Source organism: Cherax quadricarinatus, chromosome 49 (assembly GCF_038502225.1).
Source record: "Cherax quadricarinatus isolate ZL_2023a chromosome 49, ASM3850222v1, whole genome shotgun sequence".
Taxonomy (NCBI): domain Eukaryota; kingdom Metazoa; phylum Arthropoda; class Malacostraca; order Decapoda; family Parastacidae; genus Cherax; species Cherax quadricarinatus.
In genome coordinates, this window is record NC_091340.1 from 4,080,899 (window position 1) to 4,104,242 (window position 23,344).

Sequence of the window (23,344 nt, forward strand, 5' to 3'; positions counted from 1 at the left end):
ATGTGTCCAAGGGCAATGTGAATATCATGCAGACACACACTAGTTTAGAAATTAGGTGTGGGGTTACTAAAAGTATTATCCAGGTCATTTGGACAAAGAGAAAGAAATAGAATGACCTGGAGAGTGTATAAATCTGGAGTGGAAGGAAGGTGGGGGTAGGGGTTGGCCTAGTAAAGGTGGTTTTGCACTTCCAGCAAGCATGCATGAGAGTTAGACAGGAGTGAGTGGTTTCTAGGACTTGATGTGCTGTTAGTGTGAGTTATGAAGGGATTCAGGGAAACTGGCAAGCTGAACTCGAGTCCTGGAAGTACAGTGCCTGCACTCTGAAAGAGGGGTGTTAATAAGTTGCAATTTGCAGGCATGCCTCTAGCAAGGAAATGATAATCTTTTCTGGGTCACCTTGCCTTGGTGGGAAACAGCCAATGTGTTAATGAAATCCTGGGTGATGGTGAAGGGTTCTTGATCTAATGGCACCCTGATGCTGGTGTAGGGCTCTTGATCCAAAGAACTGGATTTGTCCTTCCCTTCCTTGGATCAACCCTGAATGTCTCCCATTCCTCAGGTGCTATATGACCTCTACAGGTTTAGCACTCCCTCATTTCAAATTAAACCTTGACCAATGATACTCTTGAAATACCTTCTTGCTCTCTCCAGACTGGAATATTTCTGTGTACTAACAGAACCCTTCAAAGCAAGTGACTGCTGAGCTAGAAAACCCAGAAATTTTACTACTATTATATGTCAAGACATTCCCAATAGTTTAAAGTCCCTTCAACTGTATTCCTTGGAAGACAGATGAGCAAGGTGCATTTACATTTCAAAATCCTGGAGGGACTGACTGGTCCAAAATATGTACACTGAAGTCACTCCATGTAAAAGCAAGAGACTTGGCAGATGTGTGAATTATTTGCAGTAAAAAGCAGGGGTGACTAGTACAGTACATTAAGAACTTCAGTGTCAGAGGTCAGACTGTGCCCTCCAACAAACCTCTGGCTGTTGATAAGAGGGAACTTAACAAGTTAGTCAAATCAGTTCCTGACTAGCCAGTCTGCAGTTCATTTTAACCTATGTGCAGCCAGAGTAAATAGTTTGATTTCATGCCTTGATTCACTGGTAGGCCTGGTCTGTGACCAGACCATGAGTGCACTGACTCTTGGAAGCATCCTTCAGATAAGGAATTGAACTTGGCTTTCCCTTCTGTGGATCAACCCTGATTACCCAGGCCATGACTGACAGGCTTAGTTCTATGACCTAATGTATACTATAAAATATATAGGCTAGATACCAAAGGAAAAGTAAAATGACAGTATAACAAAATTTTACATTTTATTTAACAGTTTACCTAAATGTATTACTACAGTACTAAATTATTGGTATCAAAACCAAGTTCTAAACCAGCAGGGTCATACAGTGCTGTGCAGTACTAAATGTGTTAATTCACACTTGACAAGCTGTATGACCTCTGGGTTTAGCACATGTCTAATTTAAAATGTAAATAAGAATTCTTTAACAAAATTTATCAGAGGCAATGACTGTATAAAGTCTTGACAATCACCCTGAACATGTATTGGTTCAAAATAAAACTAGTTTACCAACAATATGCATGAATATACAAATATGGTGAGCACTAATTCTGTAGGTATTATACAGTGCTTGTGGGGGGGTGGGCATTCAGGCAACTGGAGCACAGATCCAATTCCCTAGATCAAGAGCCCATCAGCATCAAGGAACCTCTCTTGAGGGGCAGGAATATACAAGAGGCTTAGGCATATGTATTTTAACTACTTTGGGTCAGTTATTAGATATGGCAAGCATATTCCTTACCCTCCCAGACTCTTATCTCGCCTCAAATGTAACGAGTGGCCCTGAAAGGGTCGGACTATTTTTAAATCCTAATAATAATAAAGGCTGTATAGCACTTGTGGCTTAGCGCTTCTTTTTGATTATAATAATAATAATAATAATAATAATAATAAAACTAAACTCGAAAGCTGCAGTGCTATATGACCCTTTCGGCAAAAGGATCATAAAGCACTACAGCAAGGGATGGGGAAGAGGAGGGAAGTGTGGAAATGGTAAGGGGAAGAGGACCCCCATGAAAGGAGGTTCCTTAATGCTGGTGAGGGGCTCTGGATCTGTGTTCCATTTCCCTGTATTAAGCCTGAATGCCTCCCCCCCCCCTGCATAGGCACTGGATAATCCCTATTGGTTTAGCACTCCCCACAATAATAATAATAAGAGGCAGAGGAGAGTTTGAGGTAAACTAAGATCAAAGTTGGTGCAATAAATTAGTTTCTGTTAAAAAGTCAGACTGTATCAAAAGTGGGGGTTTAGAGTAAATGTAGTTGGGCAGCGTAGATGACAGCGCTCATTGGATGGTACTGGGCATTTTTCCATGAGGTATCTGCAAGTGAGGCACATAGACAGGAGATTGCAGGCTTCTGTACACGATAGTGGTGTCATTTGAAAGAAAACAATTTGTGGTCCAACGTGAGATCGCAGAACAAATAATCCAAAACTGGGAAGTCATTAAAGGCATACTATATAGAAAGCCCCTGGTTGTGCAAGAACATTTCAGGTAACTTTGGTTGATTTTTTTTCCCCCTAGGATAACCCACAACAGTCGGCTAACACCTAGGTACCTACTTACTGCTAGATGAATAGGCAGCAGGTGTAACGAAACGTGCCTAATGTTTCACCCATCCCGGGGATCAGTTTCATACCGCTCAATGTGTAGGCTGAGGATGCTACCACCAAGTCACGAAAAATTGCTCTATTCACAAATAACCCGCACTCTCTACTACTTGGAAATCTCCCATTCTTTGCCTTCCCTATATTTTCAGTCTTTCTGATCTCAACAACTCACTCCATTCCCTAGGCATCAAACTTATTTTTTGACAGACTAACACCCTTTGCAGTAATCTAGTTTGTACCTTCCCTTCCGCTATTGATGCTCCTAGTATCTACTCTATTTTGCTCTCCTCTTGTCCTCTTCAGCACCTGGAGAAACTAGCTGTTACCTTTCTGACGGACTTAAGGAGCAGAAAAGTAGTGTTAGGTTTGCCGACATCTATAATCTTTTCTTTCATGTCAGAGATCACAGTCATCCTATCGACTGGTCATCTGCTAAAACTGTCTATTCTACTTCTTTCACAGTCACCGTCTTGCTCAATCCTCCCTTATACATAACTTTCCATGTATGATCCTTGGTCCTGGTTTTGTCTCTGTAGAGATCTTTCCCAATACAATGTCAAATGCTCCAAACTTCATAACACACGTGACTTAACCTGATTCTATTTTCTCCTCCTCTCTAGGCGAGGGGCTCTTGATCTAGGGAACTGGATCTGTGCTCCAGTTCCCTGAATTAAGCCTGAATACCTCCCCCCCCCCACAGGCGCTGTATAACCCTACGGGCTTAGCACTTCCCCATGATTATAATAATTCACTCCTTTTTATTATTGTCCCACCAACCACTTCCTACTTTACACTACCACTACTACTACCACCAGAATTACTTCTACCACTACAACTCCTCCTACCTCTCTTGTCCCGTCCCTGCCAGTTGGCCTATATATACTAGTTCCATCTCTTTTGTGTTAGTGAGACTTTGTAAATGGTCCAAGTCGGACTGAAACGTAGTCATAAGCTCCTCTCTCCTGTGCGGGTTATATGTGCATTGTTCCATTCACGGTATTGTGCCTTTTTGTTCTTTAAACTGCTCTATTCCCAACACCATCGATGTATACAGAAATAGCATGACAATGAAAAATGGAAGTAATCAAGAAAGAACGCCTGTGTAGTTATGGCGGGCATGTGAGCTTTTGTGCATGGAAGTGGGGAAGAGCAAACATGAATCGTCGGGACTTTCCAAGGAAGAGAAAAGCAAGCTGCAGGGTGACTGTAGATGGGAGTTAAATTAAGGGAAGCCAAGAGAGACCAAATAAGAAGAGGAAAGGGGCATATGGGAGCAATGATTAAATACAAAGTCCTACCAAGCCGTCCAATATGTGGAAGGATCATGAAGATTGAGAGAGCAAAATAAAAGAAACAATGGACATTCTGGCAATCTAAGATGGGACATTTGCCTCTCTATACAGGATCTCAGTTTGGGAAGAATGAATGATGAATAGGATCAAGTTTAGAAAGAGTACCAGGGGAGGCTGAAGAATACAGTTTTTGACCGTAGTTCAATCTACATATTATCATCATGGGGAGCGCTAAACCCATAGTGATTATACAGTGCTGGAAAGGGGGGGGGGCAGGATGTACGGCATTCAGGCTTAATTCATGGAATTGGAGCACCGTTCCAATTCCCTAGATGAAGAACCCCTCACCAGCATCAAGGAACCTCCCTTGAGGGGCCTCAATCTAGATGAGGGCGAAATGAAGACTTAAGAAGGGTCCTTCTACCAGCCACCCAAGAAAGATGGGCAAGGGTTTTAAGGAGGTTCAGGCAGCTATGGCATATGGCTTTTAGGAAGTTCATTGGAACCTTCTATGACATACAGTGATCAGAAGACCGAGAAATCTATTTCGATCAGGAGTACAAAGATCATGCAGGCACAAAAACATAAGATTGGACAACAAGGCACTTTGTGCATGTAATCTGTGTTGTTTTAGGGATAGACAATTTTCACTTATGAGACGTTGCCCAGTGGGAAACACAAGGCTACAAGGCAACAGTGTCTATACAGGCTATAGTAAAATCGTCAACATAGATGACTAAATATCGGGAGAACAGAGACGAGGTCATTAATAGTGAGCAAGAAGAGGGTAGTATTAAGAACACAGCCTTGAGGAACATCTTCAACCTGCACAGTCAGGGAAAAATCCATTATCATCCGAACACGAAAGTCCTCCGTTAAGAAATCTAAGGAAAAGTGGCAAATTGCCAGCAATGTCTGCATTAGTTGGATGGCTCATTGGGACCAATCCCCATACCTGTAAGCACTGTCATGCTATATAAAACGAGGATGGTAGCTCTCGGTAGTCACTATCAACTTAATGGTTATAATCATAACCATGGTTTTCAAAGAGGTGGATCGGTAAGCCAGCGGAAGTCCTCGGTCAAATGACCAAAACCCCCAACTGTGGGTCATCATATGACTAAGATCCGCATTAGTTAACACTTGTCCTGTTTCCTGACAAATATTATACCTACCTCTCGGTAGTCGAAGGTCAGTTTGGCAACGTTGCTTGGATAACGTCACAAACCTTAGAACGGACATAAATTTGCACTTTGGTGATAGGGAGATTTTGGAGCTAAAGTTGCTCCTGTATGTCCTAGTTACATTGTGCAAAGTCTTGTTGGATTATAGTGTGGGGGATGACGATAGGCCAGCAGCTGGACCTGCCTTCTTACTTCCACTAGTGGATCCCGTCCCCTACAACGTCTTCGAGATCTTCTACCTCACCTTCGACAGCATTTAAAGCTCCGTTCTCATGCTTCAGTTTCATATCGTTCCAGATCATGGAGCTGAACTCTTCTCCAAGCTGAGGGACTGACCACCTCAAATACTTTTTTCCAAAGTTGATGGACTGATTACATCATTATTTCATTATTACTGCTCCCTTTGCATTTGACTGAAGAAGCCTACTGTGTAGGCGAAACGTTTCATCAATAAAGATAACCAACTGCTGCACATGTGTTTTAATCTTCAGCTTCCGTTTTCCTGAGGTGTAACGATCGTCTAACCATTTGCTGCAGGACTAGTTCTAGTGACAGTACATAAACTATATCTTGTGGACCTTTACCTGATATTAACAAAGCACTGACACAACAGAAGCTTATACTTGACATTGATAGGCATGTCATTCACATAACATAGGGGAACTCTACATACTCTCGGCAGGGGTTCTGATTCCGTGTTGATCTTGACAATTGGTTTCCGGTTGCTCAGGTAGGACTTAAACCAGTCGACAGAATCTATGCGGATAGCTTGTGGCTTCTTACATAATATATTATGATTGAGAGTATGGAAGGCCTTTTGAAAGTCTAGGGTTACCATACCTATTAGATTCCCTAGTGACATTTGAGTTCTCAGGTAGTCCATCAGTGACATACTACATAGAAAGCCCCTGGCTATGCAAAGCGTTTCCGGCAAATTAAGTTAATTTTGTCCCCGGCTGGTCAGTGGATCATACGTAGCTTTAGGTGCGGCCATCAGTGACAGCCTGGGCGATCAGGTCCTGATCCACCATGAGGCCTGGTCACATACTGGGGGGGACGCGTTGACTCCCGAAACCCCCTCCAGGTACATTCCAGGATGCTACCCACACCAGTCGGCTAACACTCATCTGGACAGGCTGCAGGCCTGGTCCAGAAATTGGCTCCTGGAATTCAACCCCACCAAGCGCAAAGTCATGAAGATTGGGAAAGAGCAAAGAAGATCGCAGACGGAGTACAGTCTAGGGGGGCCAGAGACTACAAACCTCACTCAAGGAAAAGGATCTTGGGGTGAGTATAACACCGGGCACATCTGAGGCGCACATCAATCAAATAACTGCTGCAGCATATGGGAGCCTAGCAAACCTAAGAATAACATTCCGATATCTCAATAAGGAATCGTTCAGGACACTGTACACCGTATACGTTAGGTCTATATTGGAGTATGCACCACCAGTTTGAAACCCACACCTAGCAAAGCACGTTAGGAAATTAGATACAGTGCAGAGGTTTGCAACAAGACTAGTCCCGGAGCTAAGGAGAATGTCCTACGAGGAGAGGTTAATTAAGGGAAATCGACCTGACGACACTGGAGGACAGGGGGGATATGATAACATATATAATACTGAGGAGAATCGACAAGGTGGACAGATAGAGGATGCGCCCGAGATGGGACACAGCAACAAGAGGTCACAGTTGGAAGCTGAAAACTCAGATGAACCACAGGGATGTTAGGAAGTATTTCTTCAGTCACACATCGTGCACCCACGCATACAAATAGTCCCAGGAATCTTGCCCACAAACGGTGGCAGCACTTCTCACACTCGAAGCTATTTTAAACAAACCCAGTGGCTTACTCGTCAGCTCCACAAATATTAAGAGTAAAAAAAAAAAAAGGCCTCGGTGCAACAAATAACGTAATAATGTAAACCATACCACGGGTGGGACTTGAACCCGCGGTCAGTGTCTCTCAAAACTCCAGACCGTTGCGTTAGCCACTGGGCCAGCTGGCTAATACTGAGACTCTGACCGCGGGTTGAAACCCCACCCGTGGTATGGTTTGTTTGCAATCGTGTCATTACGATTTCGTGAATCAAAGTAATATCATTTATGTTTACAAACAAGGTCTTAAATCAGTATAAGGTCTTAAACTGTTTATACGTGGATTCCTCACAGCCAAATACAGTGTTTGCAGCTGTCACAGATTACTCTGAGTGAAATATGGATACCTGGAACAATCTACCAAGATATGAGCAAAAATCCGGCTACAAGGAAGGATGGGGGGGGGGGGGGTTAAAGATTTATTCAGCTGCACTGAATTACACCACAGCGGATGTAATTGAAATTTTGGCAGAAAAATATCATTTATTTTGTTAGTATACAAATACCAGATGCAACTTCCCAGCAATTCGAAGACCAACTATTTAAAATCGTATACTGTCTTGAAACTTAGTCAAACCCTACCCCATAAGTATAGCAGAGAAAATGCCAGGAGTCACTTCAGAAAAGCAGTCTTGCACACTCACACTAAGCTAACAAACTGTACAAGAAAATACCCTTGACCTTGTATTCACAAATAATGAATATCTGGTATGGAACATGTGTCGAATATAGGACACTTACGCCACGTATCTCGAGAGCTCAGAGTCATGAAAAGTATACTCCAGACACGTTCCATTAATGAAAAAGGAGTATGAAAGCTAAAAAGATGTCATTTCATTTTCAGACTGCAAACTTACTTTGAAGAACGAAAAAGTGACAGTGGTTAAAGAATTATAGACTACCGAGCTGAGACAGAATCCTCCACGTAGAGTCCAGGAAAGAGGGACAAAAACCAAATAAAATTTTAAGAAATTCAAAATACTTTCTGATACGCAAAATCCAGGGAAAAAACAGCATCCAGGAGGATGGTACGTACAATGACGACAACAATGTAATGAGTGAAACAATGTAGCCACAATAAGACTGCATTCAGCGACACTTTAGCTAGGTAAAGATAGACAACAAACGAGTTTCTAATTAATGAGATTCAAAATGCTGCCGACACCTCCATAATTTCTGGCATAACCCTACTTTTTTCGAGTCAAAGAAGCCATTGGCAGCCTGCTCATGTACTTTGCCCCAGACTCTTGGAGCTCAATATTTAAGAATTGCATGACACCATTAGAGACAACTGTAAAGCAATTATAAAATACTATAAAAAATAGGGTTAACGTTACGTATTATCAAGATCTCTGTAAGGGTTTTTAGGAATAAGGCTGCCCAATCACCTGGTATCGCAACTGTACAATTCACGGCAAAAATGGGTTTAGAATAGGTTTCTCCTGGTTTTTTAAACTGCTGAACCATTACTTGATAGGACATGGTCTTGGAGGCACTGAAAGGCAACAGAATGTATCAGCAATGCACACAGACTTTGCAGAAGCGTTACACAAGGGAGACCACGGTGCAAAAAATAAGCACAAAATGCGTGTAAATAAGAATAACTGAAAAATGGGCAGATGGATATTTAACTTCTCAATGAACAGAACCCAAAGAATAATAATAAAGTGGAAAGCTTTGTCCTTCAGGGCACAGTACTCGCCTAACTTCTCTTACTCGTTCTTATATTCGACACAGATGAGAAAATAAATCATAGGACTGTATCATCCCTTGGAAACTATACCAAAATCTGTGCGAGTGGTGTCAGTGAAGACCCAGGAGAACCTCCAACTTGATATAAATCAAATCTTCCAGTGGGATACTGACAACAATATGATATTCAACGAGAACAAATTTCAGTTACTCCGATATGAAAAAAGTGAGGGAATAAAGACGGGATCGGAGGGTAACACAAACTTGAATCATTCAAAAGAGAGAAGCTTGAGAGTGATAATATTAAGTGGAAATTTCAATGATCACAACAATTATCACAGCCGCAAGGAAAATGTTAAGCTAGATAACTAGAACATTCAGAACAAGATACGCCAAGCTAATGTAATACTCTTCAGATCCCTTCTCTCCAACTTGGAATATTGCTATACATTAACGGCCCCTTTCAAGGAAAGCGATACTAGAGAACTGGAGCATGTCAACAAGAGCAGAAATTGGCAAATTCAAGTCGCTTTCTGATCCGCTGGGCTGTGGTGTATATGCTGGTCTGCGTGTGGCTGGTGCCAACAGCCTGGTCGATCAGGTCAACAAATCAAGAGGTTTGGTCTGGGATTAGGCCACAGAGGGCGGTGATCCCCTGTAGCCTAATCGCTCGCTCGCGCGCGCGCGCGCACACACACACACACACACACACACACACACACACACACACACACACACACACACACACACACACACACACACACACACACAGGGGGGGAGGCTGGATGTGAGACGGTACATGTAATTAGGCAATTCAAGTGAGATGTATCCTAAGATTTATCTTTTATTGGCATCATCAGTAACAATAAAATGCATTGTTCTCTACCATTAGCCAGAAACTGTAGGTGGGTGTCCCGCCGGGGGCTACTAATACTTCTTCATGGATTCCAATGAAAATAAGTCAGTACCTGACTTAATTGGGTTATCCTGAAATCATTTACAAGACCATCACACCTGGAGTCTACCTGGAGGGTGTTCCAGGGGTCAACGCTCCCGAGGCCCGACCCATGACCAGACCTCCCGGCGGATCAGGGCTTGGTCAATCAGGCTATTACTACAAGCCACACCTAATCCAACGTTCAAACAACGTCTTGAATGTGACATAATGGGAGTATATATATACACCTTAGTGAATATTTCTTCCACTCTTAGTAAAATAAAATATACAATAAAATGTGTTAAATGAAAAAAAAAAACTAATTTAAGTTTTATAAAACTGATAACGATATACGGAAATATGTGAGCGGAAGTTAAACCAAAATAGCGATAAAGAAGCATAGCATTTAAAGTGTACACAAAAATAGGTGTGCATCTCACAGTATGAACATGGAAAGTCTTCTTTTAGGGATTGAAGTATCTTTGATTGGTAAACAGGTTAATGAAAGCCTATAAAAATAATTTAAACACACACACACTTAGTCCCAGTGAGAGTTTAATTGTGTTTTTACAGAATATAACATTACATCCATATGTTGTTGTTATTAATAACCCTTGTGTAGTTGAGAGGCTTCAAACCAAATGACCATGTTAAATGGTTTAATTATTCATTCTCGAGATAATAAAGAACAGTCTGGGTGGTGAGACGTAACTCAAAACGTACTATCATATACGTGGGAAACTGCTAAACCCGTAAGGACCATATTAGATCTGGGGGAATGGGAGGTGTGGAAAATACTGTATGTATTTTCCGGAAATACAGTATATGTAAATTGATGGCCTATATTGTATTTAATAAAAATTATATTATAAAAATTGGGAAACTCGGCGCCTGCGCAGACGAGCAGGGAGACTCGCCATGTTTTTTGAATGAGCCAAGAAAACGTTATATTGGGCTTATACCTCTCAATTAGGAGCCGAAATTGTTGGATGTGCATTTCTGCATAATTTGAGCATTAAATCGATGTACAGGACAGCTCCAGGAACCTCAGATAACCTATCTAAATTATGTTTGTAATTCTGGCCAGTATTATCATCATAAATTTAGTTAGAGGGAGGTTTTTGAGTATTATACACAGTAATCTCCAGACTAATTGGTGAGTGTTATGATTATAAATTCTCCTTCTGTTACATAAATGTGTATATGCAATAATTTATTAATTTTAATATACAGTCCACAAAAATTATAATTTTACCAGAATTCCTGATGTGTATGTACATTTCATTTGCAATTAATATAGGTCTAGAGCAACTTGTGAAGAGATAGATGGTAGGTATCGAAGGGGGACATTTTTGCGACCTAGGTGTCCTAAAAATTCCTACTTGTCTCTGTAACTTTGATAAATAATAATTATCTTTGTTACCATGTACTTGTATGTATGTAATGAGATTCATCCAGGTAAATGTAATTTTCCACAGGAGGGGTGGGGGTGGGGGAAATTTATTCGGTTTGATTCGAGGAAGGGAAGAGTGGCTCGAATTCTCTTTGGATCAAGAGCTCCACGTCAGCATCAAGGCACTCTCGCCTTCAGGGATGTTTGAATCATTAATAAACTATTATACTGATTTCATTATGAAATATTTAGCAGCAGGATGGAATGGATGTGTCTGACTTTTTTGTGTGTTATCCTATGTAATCCAGTCATCCAATACAATCATCCATGCTATGTCATCCAATACAATCAATCATCCATGCTATGTCATCCAATACAATCATCCATGCTGTCATCCAATACAATCATCCATGCTATGTCATCCAATACAATCATCCATGCTATGTCATCCAATACAATCATCCATGCTATGTCATCCAATACAATCATCCATGCTATGTAATCACCCAAAAACTACGTAAACTTTGCACTTAAATCAACTTAAACTCCAGATTACCTTGGAGTGGTTCAGCCCCGACCATCCACGTGTTATTTGACCAGTTCAGCATCGTTCTCCTCACTTCCATCTTCATTTAACATAGCTACTTCCTCCGTCTGCTCCTCTTCTTACGCCCGGGTATAACGAATACTCAACGTACGCCGTAACAGAAGAAAAAACGAAGCAATAGTCGAGTGTAGAACAGAACAGACACACATTGCCTGAGGAACGTCAACATTGGTCAACAGTGTTGCCAGACACACAAAACTATAATACTTCAGCCTACTCGTTAAGAAACAGGAATATGCAACGAAAAAGGAGCTCCCAGAGAGTTCATGCATTATTATGATATATATGGTTATATAAGCAAAATAACCAGTGTGAAAAAAATAGAGAAATTCCGAGCGTTTTCGTGATTTCCCACATTATCACAGGTCCTTTATAATGTGAGAAATCATGAAAGCACTTGAAATTTCACTTTTTTTTCACAGTGGTTGTTTTGTATATTGTGCTATCACCTGTTTACTGTGATCTTATTGCATATATATCTTTAGTCACCTGTGATTTATAAATTGAATGGAATAAATTTCTCCAGATGAATCTAAATTATTTTCTCCTGTAACAGTGATGGTAACAATACTAAAGCTGGCTGTAATTAATTATTTGTAATTGTTAGAGCCATGGGAGAAGCGCTAAATCCGTATGGTTCACATAGTGACTGGGGAATGAGAGACAATCAGCTTCGATCTGAGGGAAGGGAGGGTCGCTCTGTTTCCTTGGACCACGAGCCCATCACTGGTATCATTGCATCATTTGAAACAAGGTAATTAACTGCATACAAAATACTGAGAGGAAGTGATAGGATAGATAGGGATAGGCTGTTTGAGAGGCGGGAAACAGGTACTCGGGGGAACAGTTGGAAATTAGAAAAAAAATATGAATCACAGCAATGTCAGGAAGTATTTTTTTTAGCCTAAGGGTGGTCTTAAAGTACACACTTTTTTTTTTTTTTTTTACAAAAACCAGTTTTACAGTCTAAGAGCTGTTATCTTACCTCTGCCCATCTCAAAGCCCAGCCCTATCTGAGGTATACTACCATCCCCCAGGATGCAACCCAGAACAGTCGACTAACACCCAGGTACCTACATACTGCTAGGTGAACAGGGACAGTAAATGTTCTTATTGTGCAAGCTTGATCCTTACTTGGTTTTTACACATGTTACTCCCTTCAAGAGAAGTAACTTAACGAAGTGCTCGTGATCCAGTGAAGTAGAACCATCTTCCAACTTGATTACTTTTTTTTTTTGGGGGGGGGGAGAGGAGAGGGGATGTAATGGTGTCCCAACCCTACCTGCCCACTTGAGAAAGAGGTTAATACAAGGAGTTCCGTGTTCCTCCATTATGAGGAATGATTAGAACTAGGTATAGAAAAACGGATGAGAATTAGCCTTAATAGAGATAGAGATAGAGAGAGAGCAGGGATCACCTGACTGAGATAACCTGACTGGGATCACCTGACTGGGATCACCTCCACCAGTCACTTCGTCGATCTTGTTGCCAGAGTAAATTTGTTCTGCTGCAGCTTCCTTCTTCCCTGGACGAGTGCAACAATGTGGAGGTGACAGCCAGGTTGGACCTCACAAGACACCGAGCTGTCTTTTTCCAGGGATTTTGCAATGAATTCTTTTTACTAACATTTTAGGAATGGTGCGAAAATCTATGTTTGAAACAAGTCACCGTCTGACTTTTTCGGAGTTATCCAAGTAATTTACACTACGTGTGATGACTGAACGTACGTGTGTACCTGTGGCTAAATAAATTTACTAACTCCATGCCTCGAATCAGCTTCTACCGCAGCCAGTTTTCGTGAAATGAGTGAAGAATGTTGATCTGAGCGTTTTCTTTCTTTTTCTCTCTCTGCCACCTCGTTCCTAAATGGATCCCTGAAGTTAAGAAATTTACCGCGAGTCCCAAGTCACAAACCTGACGCGCAGAAATTAGGATTAGTTGTCTACTGCTTCAATATTTAGTTCTTTCCTTCCTTTTGCAGGAGGGCCCCGCTGATACAGCTAGTTAGGTTCCAGGCTACTGCTGTAAAGTGAATTATAGCCTTTTTTTCACTTTCAAATGAGTTTAGAAGCCTAATAACATGTTTACAATATCATATATTAAGTGAGCAATATAGCTAGACCTAAAAAATGCATACACAGTGCACACATTACTTACCTTAAGATATTTTTTGTTCTTAGATAATAGTGAGTGGTGAATACATTAATTGTACGAAGTCTGAATAAATAAACAATGGGTATAATTGAAAATCGCTGTATTAGCAAAATGCTGTAAAGTGGGGCCTGCCTGTACTTATTTTACTCAATTCAATTCAAAGTTTTTTCTCTATAAGGATTACAATGCTGAGTTTACAGAGTTTAACAACGGCTCTTTTGACTGAATTAGCTAATGCTACCCCCATCCCTTTGTTACCTATCATGTTTGCCATAGAAATGATCTGTTTTCAATTAATGTAATTTCAAGTTCTCTGCAATACTTGTGTAATTAGTAATTTACACCAATCACCTTAGATATCCACGCACTTCCCACTCCTAGGCAGAATCCTACATATGATCAGCGTTCCCTTTCTTTGACCTAATTACAACAGCTGCCTTATATTGGCCAGCAACTCTTCGCTATGGCAAACGTTACGGTGTGTGATATTTCTTAAAGTTTGCCCCATCATAAAATTTTCTTTGATGATTCACACGCACTAAAAAGGACGTTTTCTCGTCGGTCGACGCATGCAGGGATGAGGTGAAATGCTGAAAGCCACTAGCCTGACAGCTGGCTGCCTTGGACCAAAACGTCCAGCGTTATGTGGGCGCCAAGGTAATGTTACGGTGGTAAAGCACTGCGTACCTTATTCCAAGGTTCGTAGGTTCGAGTGTCCGTCGGCCTGAGATTAGCGTTTGTATGTGTAATATATATATATATATATATATATATATATATATATATATATATATATATATATATATATATATATATACACACACTTCCCGGTAAAAGTAGGTCTTAGACAGGGATGTGTAATGTCACCATGGTTGCTTAATATATTTATAGATGGGGTTGAAAAAGAAGTAAATGCTAGGGTGTTTGGGAGAGGGGTGGGATTAAATTATGGGGAATCAAATTCAAAATGGGAATTGACACAGTTACTTTTTGCTGATGATACTGTGCTTATGGGAGATTCTAAAGAAAAATTGCAAAGGTTAGTGGATGAGTTTGAGAATGTGTGTAAAGGTAGAAAGTTGAAAGTGAACATAGAAAAGAGTAAGGTGATGAGGGTATCAAATGATTTAGATAAAGAAAAATTGGATATCAAATTGGGGAGGAGGAGTATGGAAGAAGTGAATGTTTTCAGATACTTGGGAGTTGACGTGTCGGCGGATGGATTTATGAAGGATGAGGTTAATCATAGAATTGATGAGAGAAAAAAGGTGAGTGGTGCGTTGAGGTATATGTGGAGTCAAAAAACGTTATCTATGGAGGCAAAGAAGGGAATGTATGAAAGTATAGTAGTACCAACACTCTTATATGGGTGTGAAGCTTGGGTGGTAAATGCAGCAGCGAGGAGACGGTTGGAGGCAGTGGAGATGTCCTGTCTAAGGGCATTGTGTGGTGTAAATATTATGCAGAAAATTCGGAGTGTGGAAATTAGGAGAAGGTGTGGAGTTAATAAAAGCATTAGTCAGAAGGCAGAAGAGGGGTTGTTGAGGTGGTTTGGTCATTTAGAGAGAATGGATCAAAGTAGAATGACATGGAAAGCATATAAATCTATAGGGGAAGGAAGGAGGGGTAGGGGTCGTCCTCGAAGGGTTGGAAAGAGGGGGTAAAGGAGGTTTTGTGGGCGATGGGCTTGGACTTCCAGCAAGCGTGCATGAGCGTGTTAGATAGGAGTGAATGGAGGCGAATGATACTTGGGACCTGACGATCTGTTGGAGTGTGAGCAGGGTAATATTTAGTGTAGGGATTCAGGGAAACCGGTTATGTTCATATAGTCGGACTTGAGTCCTGGAAATGGGAAGTACAATGCCTGCACTTTAAAGGAGGGGTTTGGGATATTGGCAGTTTGGAGGGATATGTTGTGTATCTTTATACGTATATGCTTCTAAGCTGTTGTATTCTGAGCACCTCTGCAAAAGCAGTGATAATGTGTGAGTGTGGTGAAAGTGTTGAATGATGAAAGTATTTTCTTTTTGGGGATTTTCTTTCTTTTTTGGGTCACCCTGCCTCGGTGGGAGACGGCCGACTTGTTGAAAAAAAATATAATATATAATATAATATATATATATATATATATATATATATATATATATATATATATATATATATATATATATATATATATATATATATATATATATATATATATATATATGTCGTGTCGAATATGTAACACTGGTCAATTAGCAAGAACTCATTTAAAATTAAGTCCTTTCTGAAATTTTCTCTTATACGTTTAGAGATATATTTTTTTCATTAATGTTAATGTAAAAAATTTTAATTTTGCACCAAAAGAATCTTAGAAAACTTACCTAACCTTATTATAACAGGAGCAATTTATTTTAGCCTAACCCAACTAAATATATTTTAAATACGTTTACAATAATTTAGTACTAAACAAACACAGTGAAATATATTTTTTTCGTTAGGTTCAGAATGATTTTGGCGAAATTATTGCATACACAAATTTTCACTTGTCCTATATGGCAAGATGAGCGTTGCTATTTAAGCCAAGATCGCAAGTTCTGCCTATTCGGCACGACATATATATAATTATATATATATATATTATATATAATTATATATATATATATATATATATATATATATATATATTATACCATGGTGATGGTATACTATATAATTATATATATACCATCACCACAAGCACTACCATTATTACCACCACCGCCTAACCTACTAACAAACCAGGCGGGCACATAGCGGTCAGGAGCTATGAATTGACCCCTGCAACCACAAATAGGCGAGTACAAGCCGTGAAGATTACTTTTGCTTCTCCTCTCAAACATTATCATCACCCATCTTTCATCATTAACTCATAACACCTAATCTCAAGTGAATGCGTGACGTGTACCAATCTTATGATAGTCAAATGACGATGCATGTGTCTGATGATTGTATCACCTGCTGGGCAGAGGTGAGATTACCTTCTAGTGACGTGATAGTAAGACTCCATGTACTCAGGTTGTCCTCCAGTGTCATCATAGCTGCCATGTACTCAGGTTGTCCTCCAGTGTCATGAGAGACCTCGTGTACTCAGCAAGCACAGTGGAGGGAACTGCTCCAGCTGTCAACTAGATATATAACACAAATTATAGAGAGAATGAGCTGTCATTTTCTATTGATTATTGTTAAACTAAAATTTATCCACTGACGTGATACAGCTATCACTCAGAGTTGTGTAAGAATGGTATATATAATACCGACAAGATGAAATTAAGACACATGTGCAACATCTGGGTATCTTTATTGTAGACGTTTCGCCATCCAGTGGCTTTATCAATACAAATTCTAGGACATAACTTGAAGACAGTAGAACTATGTACAGAAGATGAGGTAATCAGTCCCTCAACATGTTGCACATGTGTCTTAATTTCACCTTGTCGGTATTATATACCATTCTTACACAACTTGTCAGACACTGCAACATCATGGAATCTTAATTCTGAGGACATGTACATAACCTTCACGACTACGACAACTACTACTACAACTAACCCATCTCTTTGGGAAGGACCTACTTCCACTGGGGAATCCCGCCTACCAGTGAATATGCCCTCGTCTGCTACACCTGACGTTACTATATAAGCGCCAGGCTCCTTTCTTCTGCTTCAGAATCTCCACGACTATGGTGCTCTTCGCACCTACTCCTAGGTTGAGGGACTGATTACCTCATCTTCTGTACATAGTTCTACTGTCTTCAAGTTATGTCCTGGAATTTGTATTGATAAAGCCACTGGATGGCGAAACGTCTACAATAAAGATACCCAGATGTTGCACATGTGTCTTAATTTCATCACTCAGAGTGTATGACTATTTCATTCACACTGCTATTATGACTAGAACTCTTCCATTATGCTCTTAAGGTTAGGATCGAGAAGGACCTACCTAGCATGAGCCAGTAGGCCTCCTGCAGTGCTCTTCCACTCATATCAGTCTACAGCTAGTATAAGTTCAGTGGTGAAGAACATCTTGAAAAGATTGATGGACTGACCACATCGGCTCAAGGCTGAGGGACTGATTACCCCAAACTCATTAAAGATAACCAAGTATTACACGTGTGTCTAATTCACAAACAGATCTGTTTGTAACCATCTATTCAATATTTTATTTTGTGTAGCATGATAAATTTCTTAACTCACTTTTTTCAATCTGGGAGTACTGCTAGAAGGAACCGAGACATGAGAAATAGCCTCTGCTACACTATCCTGGATTCAAATAGAGGCAAGCAGACTATGGCACGGCCTCCACAAGATGAATTCACCGTCATTTATAAGACCTCAGAGCAGTAGATCTCTGTCAGTCAGTTCAAGAAAGCCTGAGTAATTAATACTTCCAGGAACCACGCTACAAACCCCAACGTTGGCAGGTGTAACCTGTCAAACTAGCAGAGTATAACACGCAGCATACATCATTCCAGAGTTTCCTTGTTGTGGGTTTATAGGGCCACTGACTGCTTACACCGTATCGAACCCTGTCCTACCAGATGCTTGTTCTCATTTCCAGTTTGTCACAAGGTAATTCCTTATAACTATTAACCATTGGTGAAACAAAGGAAAGAAACTTGTTAGAAACACAATGAGTTACTAACTGCAGTAAACTCTACACACCTGCACGTAGGTGAATTTAACTTATTACGCCGTTTCGGTCCGACTTGGACTAGTTAACGGTCCAAGTCGGACAGACACATTATTATAATAATCAAAAAGAAGCGCTAAGCCACAAGGGCTATACAGCTCGGACCGACACAGCATAAGTTCCATTGTCCTACGTGCAGGTTTTTTATGTATTCTTCCAGCCACGGTATTATGCGGTAAATTCTCTTATAATGCTATTCTATATAGATTTTTTTTTTTGCAAAAGTGCTATTTATTAACGAACAGATTTTTTTCCAATTACCAATTGGAATTTATATATATACAAAACCTGGCCAAATTATAACGATAAAAAGTTATAGCAGTGTTATTATCTGCGCAACATGGTAAACAATAACAAGTCAGTTCCGTCATGGTAATTACTGTATGTGTGGGTGAACACCAGACACACAGATAGAGCCTCCCACCTGTCCTCTAGTCCTCCGCATCCTTTGCGTAGAGCAGGTTGGATGGATGACTAACCCGGCAGCTGTCATCCACTCCTCGACAGTTCTAACACCCAATCAGCATCCACACTCCTGTCGTTAACCAAGACCTGCAAACTACATATGCAAGAATTGCAAATGGCCCTGACTTACATCGCCACTCCACCATCCTTCCCGTTGGCCCTTTCGGCGTGGAATTTATAGATAAATGGTTTGGGGAACGGATAGATTGAGGAACTGGACACACTTGTGCAGCACTCGGGTATATTTATTGTGGAAACCTTTCACCTTAAACTCATTTTGATCTTCAACCATTCTTCTCTGTACTGGACTGATGACGTCACTGGTTAGCGAAACGTTTCCAGAGTAAAAGATCCCCAAGTGCTGCATAAGTGTCTCATTCATCAGTAATTTATAGTCTTGTATGTGGCATTCAGAAGGCATTTCTCAATCTTCCAGGTGAACCAGGCCTCTTATTACATTAATATCCATTGTCCCTGCAAATACAATTAATCTTACTTCATCTACTTTATTTCTAGCACTTCTATTAGTATAGTAGCTCTTATGGGAGTCATTAGCTCGTTTTTTTCTCTCTAATAGTTTTGTTTATAAAGTCCTACGATTTTTATTCGCAATTATATGATGAGCAATTTTAATTTTCGAGCATTTCCCTGAGGTATCATGTTAAATTTTTGTTGCTTTCATCCCTATTTGTTTCCCAAGCACACTCATACCTCTGTCTTCTGTCTGTTGAATAGAGAATTCGAAAGAGGAACAAGAAAATCCGAAAGAGAATTTTAAATTAAAGTCGCAAGGGATTCATAGTCCCACCCAAAAGGTGTCTTTGAAGAATACAGGAGTAAGATTAAGAAGATAGGCTCACTTAAAAGTTGCTCAGGTCAGCTTACTGTCAGTGACATAGAAATGTGTACAATCTTTAACACTTATTTCCTATCAGTTTTTAAGCAGGGAGATGCTAGCGAAATTCCTGTAATCATTAATTTTATAGGCCAGGGTGAAAAGTTATGCACGATCAAAGTCAGCAGTGATACGGTCTCAGACAGATAACTGGGCCTTGAAGTGTTCTCGAGGGCTATAAGGGAATGAAAGGAGGAACTTAGCAAACCACTGGCTAGTCTTTTTAAGAGAATACTACAAATTTGCATAGTGACAGATAAGCGGAAAATGGCAAATGTGATGGTGCTCCCGTGTGGTTATGTTGCCAGGAATACCTGATAGGTGCCCTCTAGAAGCAACATCAATAAAGGACAAAATGTCACAGTACCGTGACTGGAACAATACAGAAATAACCAGAACAAATATACCTGGAGTAAACCTGGAGGTCGGTTTCGGGGGTCAACGCCCCTGCGGCTCGGTCAGTGACAGTCACTAATACGAAGCAGTTGCAATTTAACATCTTTATTATACACCCCCACACCCGTCCTGTGGACGGCACCCCCACACCCGTCCTGTGGACGGCACCCCCACACCCGTCCTGTGGACGGCACCCCCACACCCGTCCTGTGGACGGCACCCCACACCCATCCTGTGGACGTCAGTCAAAAGATTACAGAGGTACACAATGGGTCCAGGGACTGGACCCGAAAGTTTTGATAGCCACTACGAAGTCCCACACAACCCTCTAATTTCCACAGCAGGAGTCAACACCACTCCGTACTGACACTGTCCTAAGAAATGTATAGGGGAAATTGGAAGAAATATGTCGGTCCGCTTAAGCGAGTATCGAAGCACCTACAACAGGGTGTCCATTTAACTGGCTAATTAATTTGCCAAATGATTAGCTAACCAGTTGACCGGATTATCAGTTAACCAGGTGATCTGTGAACAAGGTGATCCGTTAACCAAGTGTCCAATTAACCAGATGGCGAGTTACAGATGACTAGTTAAATTAACCAGTTAACCATCAAACCAAGTGACCAATTCACCATGTGTCCAGTTAATTAGGTGACCAGTTAACCAAGTAACCAGTTAAGCAGTTCACCAGGTGAGCAGTTCACCGATTAACCAGGCAACAAGTTAACCAGACGACCAGTTAACCGAGCTACCAGACTCAGTAACTAACCAGTAACGGGATTCACGATTTTTACGAAATGATAAAAACACCAAACAGTGTCGTTGATATTATCTGTTCTTCAACTGGCTGTGTAATTGTGAAATATTGATTTTCCACAATATAATATGTGTATATATATATGTGTGTGTGTGTGTGTGTGTGTGTGTGTGTGTGAACTCATTTAAAATTAAGTTCTTTCTAAAATTTTCGCTTATGTTTAAAGATATATTTTTTCGTTAGGTTCGGAATGACTTTTGTCACACTGACAGGATGCTGTTAGAGGTCCCCCCCAGGATGCTGTCAGTGTGACAACCCCCCCCTCCAGCTGTCAGTGTGACAAGGATGCTGTCAGTGTGACACCCCCCCCTCCAGGATGCTGTCAGTGTGACACCTCCCCCTCCAGGATGCTGTCAGTGTGACACCTCCCCCTCCAGGATGCTGTCAGTGTGACACCTCCCCCTCCAGGATGCTGTCAGTGTGACACCCCCCTCCAGGATGCTGTCAGTGTGACACCTCCCCCTCCAGGATGCTGTCAGTGTGACACCTCCCCCTCCAGGATGCTGTCAGTGTGACACCCCCCTCCAGGATGCTGTCAGTGTGACACCTCCCCCTCCAGGATGCTGTCAGTGTGACACCTCCCCCTCCAGGATGCTGTCAGTGTGACACCCACCCCCCTCCAGGATGCTGTCAGTGTGACACCCGCCCCCTCCAGGATGCTGTCAGTGTGACACCTCCCCCTCCAGGATGCTGTCAGTGTGACACCTCCCCCTCCAGGATGCTGTCAGTGTGACACCTCCCCCTCCCGGAGGCTGTCAGTGTGACACCGCCCCCTCCAGGATGCTGTCAGTGTGACACCTCCCCCTCCAGGATGCTGTCTGTGTGACACCTCCCCCTCCAGGATGCTGTCAGTGTGACACCCCCCTCCAGGATGCTGTCAGTGTGACACCCCCCTCCAGGATGCTGTCAGTGTGAACCCCCCCTCCCCGGATACTGTTAGGCGTCACCTTGTTCCCGTCAGCGTTACCTTCAGTCTCATACCAGGGAAAGTTCCATGACCCCTGCGGGTTTAGCGCCTCTCCCCCCCTCCCTCCATCCTGATTAAAACGATAATTAGGCTACACATGCACACAATATTACCGACTTACGAAATCGTCATAACACGATTACGAACGAATGACACGGAAAAGGGATGGTGGGTATACCTGGAGGGGGTTTCGGCTGGGGTCAACGTTCCCCGCAGCCCGGTTCGTGACCAGGTGTCGCGGTGGATCAGGGCCTGATCAACCAGGCTGTTACTACTGGCCGCACGTAGACCGACGTAGGAACCACAGCCTGGCTAGCCAGGTACTGACTTTTGGCATCTGTCCAGCTCCCTCTTGAAGAGGACCAGGGGTCTATTGGTAATCCCCCTTATGTATGCTGGTGTGGGGACTCGAATCCGCGACAGGCGGGTCTTGAAACTCGCGGGCCAGTGATTCTGACAACATATTTTTCCCCTCTGGTGGGCGAAACGTCGTTATAAATAAAATGACGTAACTCGCATAGTTTGTGTATACTCACCACTGTCAGTACACTGTAACAGTGTATACTCACCACTGTCAGTACACTAACAGCGTATACTCACCACTGTCAGTACACTGTAACAGTGTATACTCACCACTGTCAGTACACTGTAACAGTGTATACTCACCACTGTCAGTACACTGTAACAGTGTATACTCACCACTGTCAGTACACTGTAACAGTGTATACTCACCACTGTCAGTACACTGTAACAGTGTATACTCACCACTGTCAGTACACTGTAACAGTGTATACTCACCACTGCCAGTACACTGTAACAGCGTATACTCACCACTGTCAGTACACTGTAACAGTGTATACTCACCACTGCCAGTACACTGTAACAGCGTATACTCACCACTGTCAGTACACTGTAACAGCGTATACTCACCACTGCCAGTACACTGTAACAGCGTATACTCACCACTGTCAGTACACTGTAACAGCGTATACTCACCACTGCCAGTACACTGTAACAGCGTATACTCACCACTGCCAGTACACTGTAACAGCGTATACTCACCACTGCCAGTCAGCGTACTCACTGTCAGTACACTGTAACAGTGTATACTCACCACTGCCAGTACACTGTAACAGCGTATACTCACCACTGTCAGTACACTGTAACAGTGTATACTCACTGTCAGTACACTGTAACAGTGTATACTCACTGTCAGTACACTAACAGTGTATACTCACTGTCAGTACACTAACAGTGTAT

At 41.7% G+C, this 23,344-nt stretch overlaps 1 long non-coding RNA gene across 4 annotated transcripts in view; it reads right to left on the reverse strand.

Annotated features, from left to right (window-relative positions):
• Nucleotides 1-1,309: 1,309 nt before the first annotated feature.
• Nucleotides 1,310-23,344, reverse strand: part of LOC128696969 (uncharacterized) — a 36,099-nt gene continuing 14,064 nt past the window's right edge. The window contains exons 3-9 of one of the 4 annotated variants that reach the window (XR_011393300.1): nt 18,969-19,079; nt 18,049-18,437; nt 17,795-17,923; nt 16,834-16,980; nt 11,627-11,829; nt 1,980-2,404; nt 1,310-1,908 (exon numbers count right to left, since the gene is read on the reverse strand). This is a non-coding gene — a long non-coding RNA (uncharacterized lncRNA). Of the gene's footprint in view, nt 1,909-1,979; nt 2,405-11,626; nt 11,830-16,833; nt 16,981-17,794; nt 17,924-18,048; nt 18,438-18,968; nt 19,104-23,344 lie in introns of all 4 variants that reach the window. The other 3 variants (XR_011393301.1, XR_011393302.1, XR_011393303.1) reach the window with 3 other exon arrangements.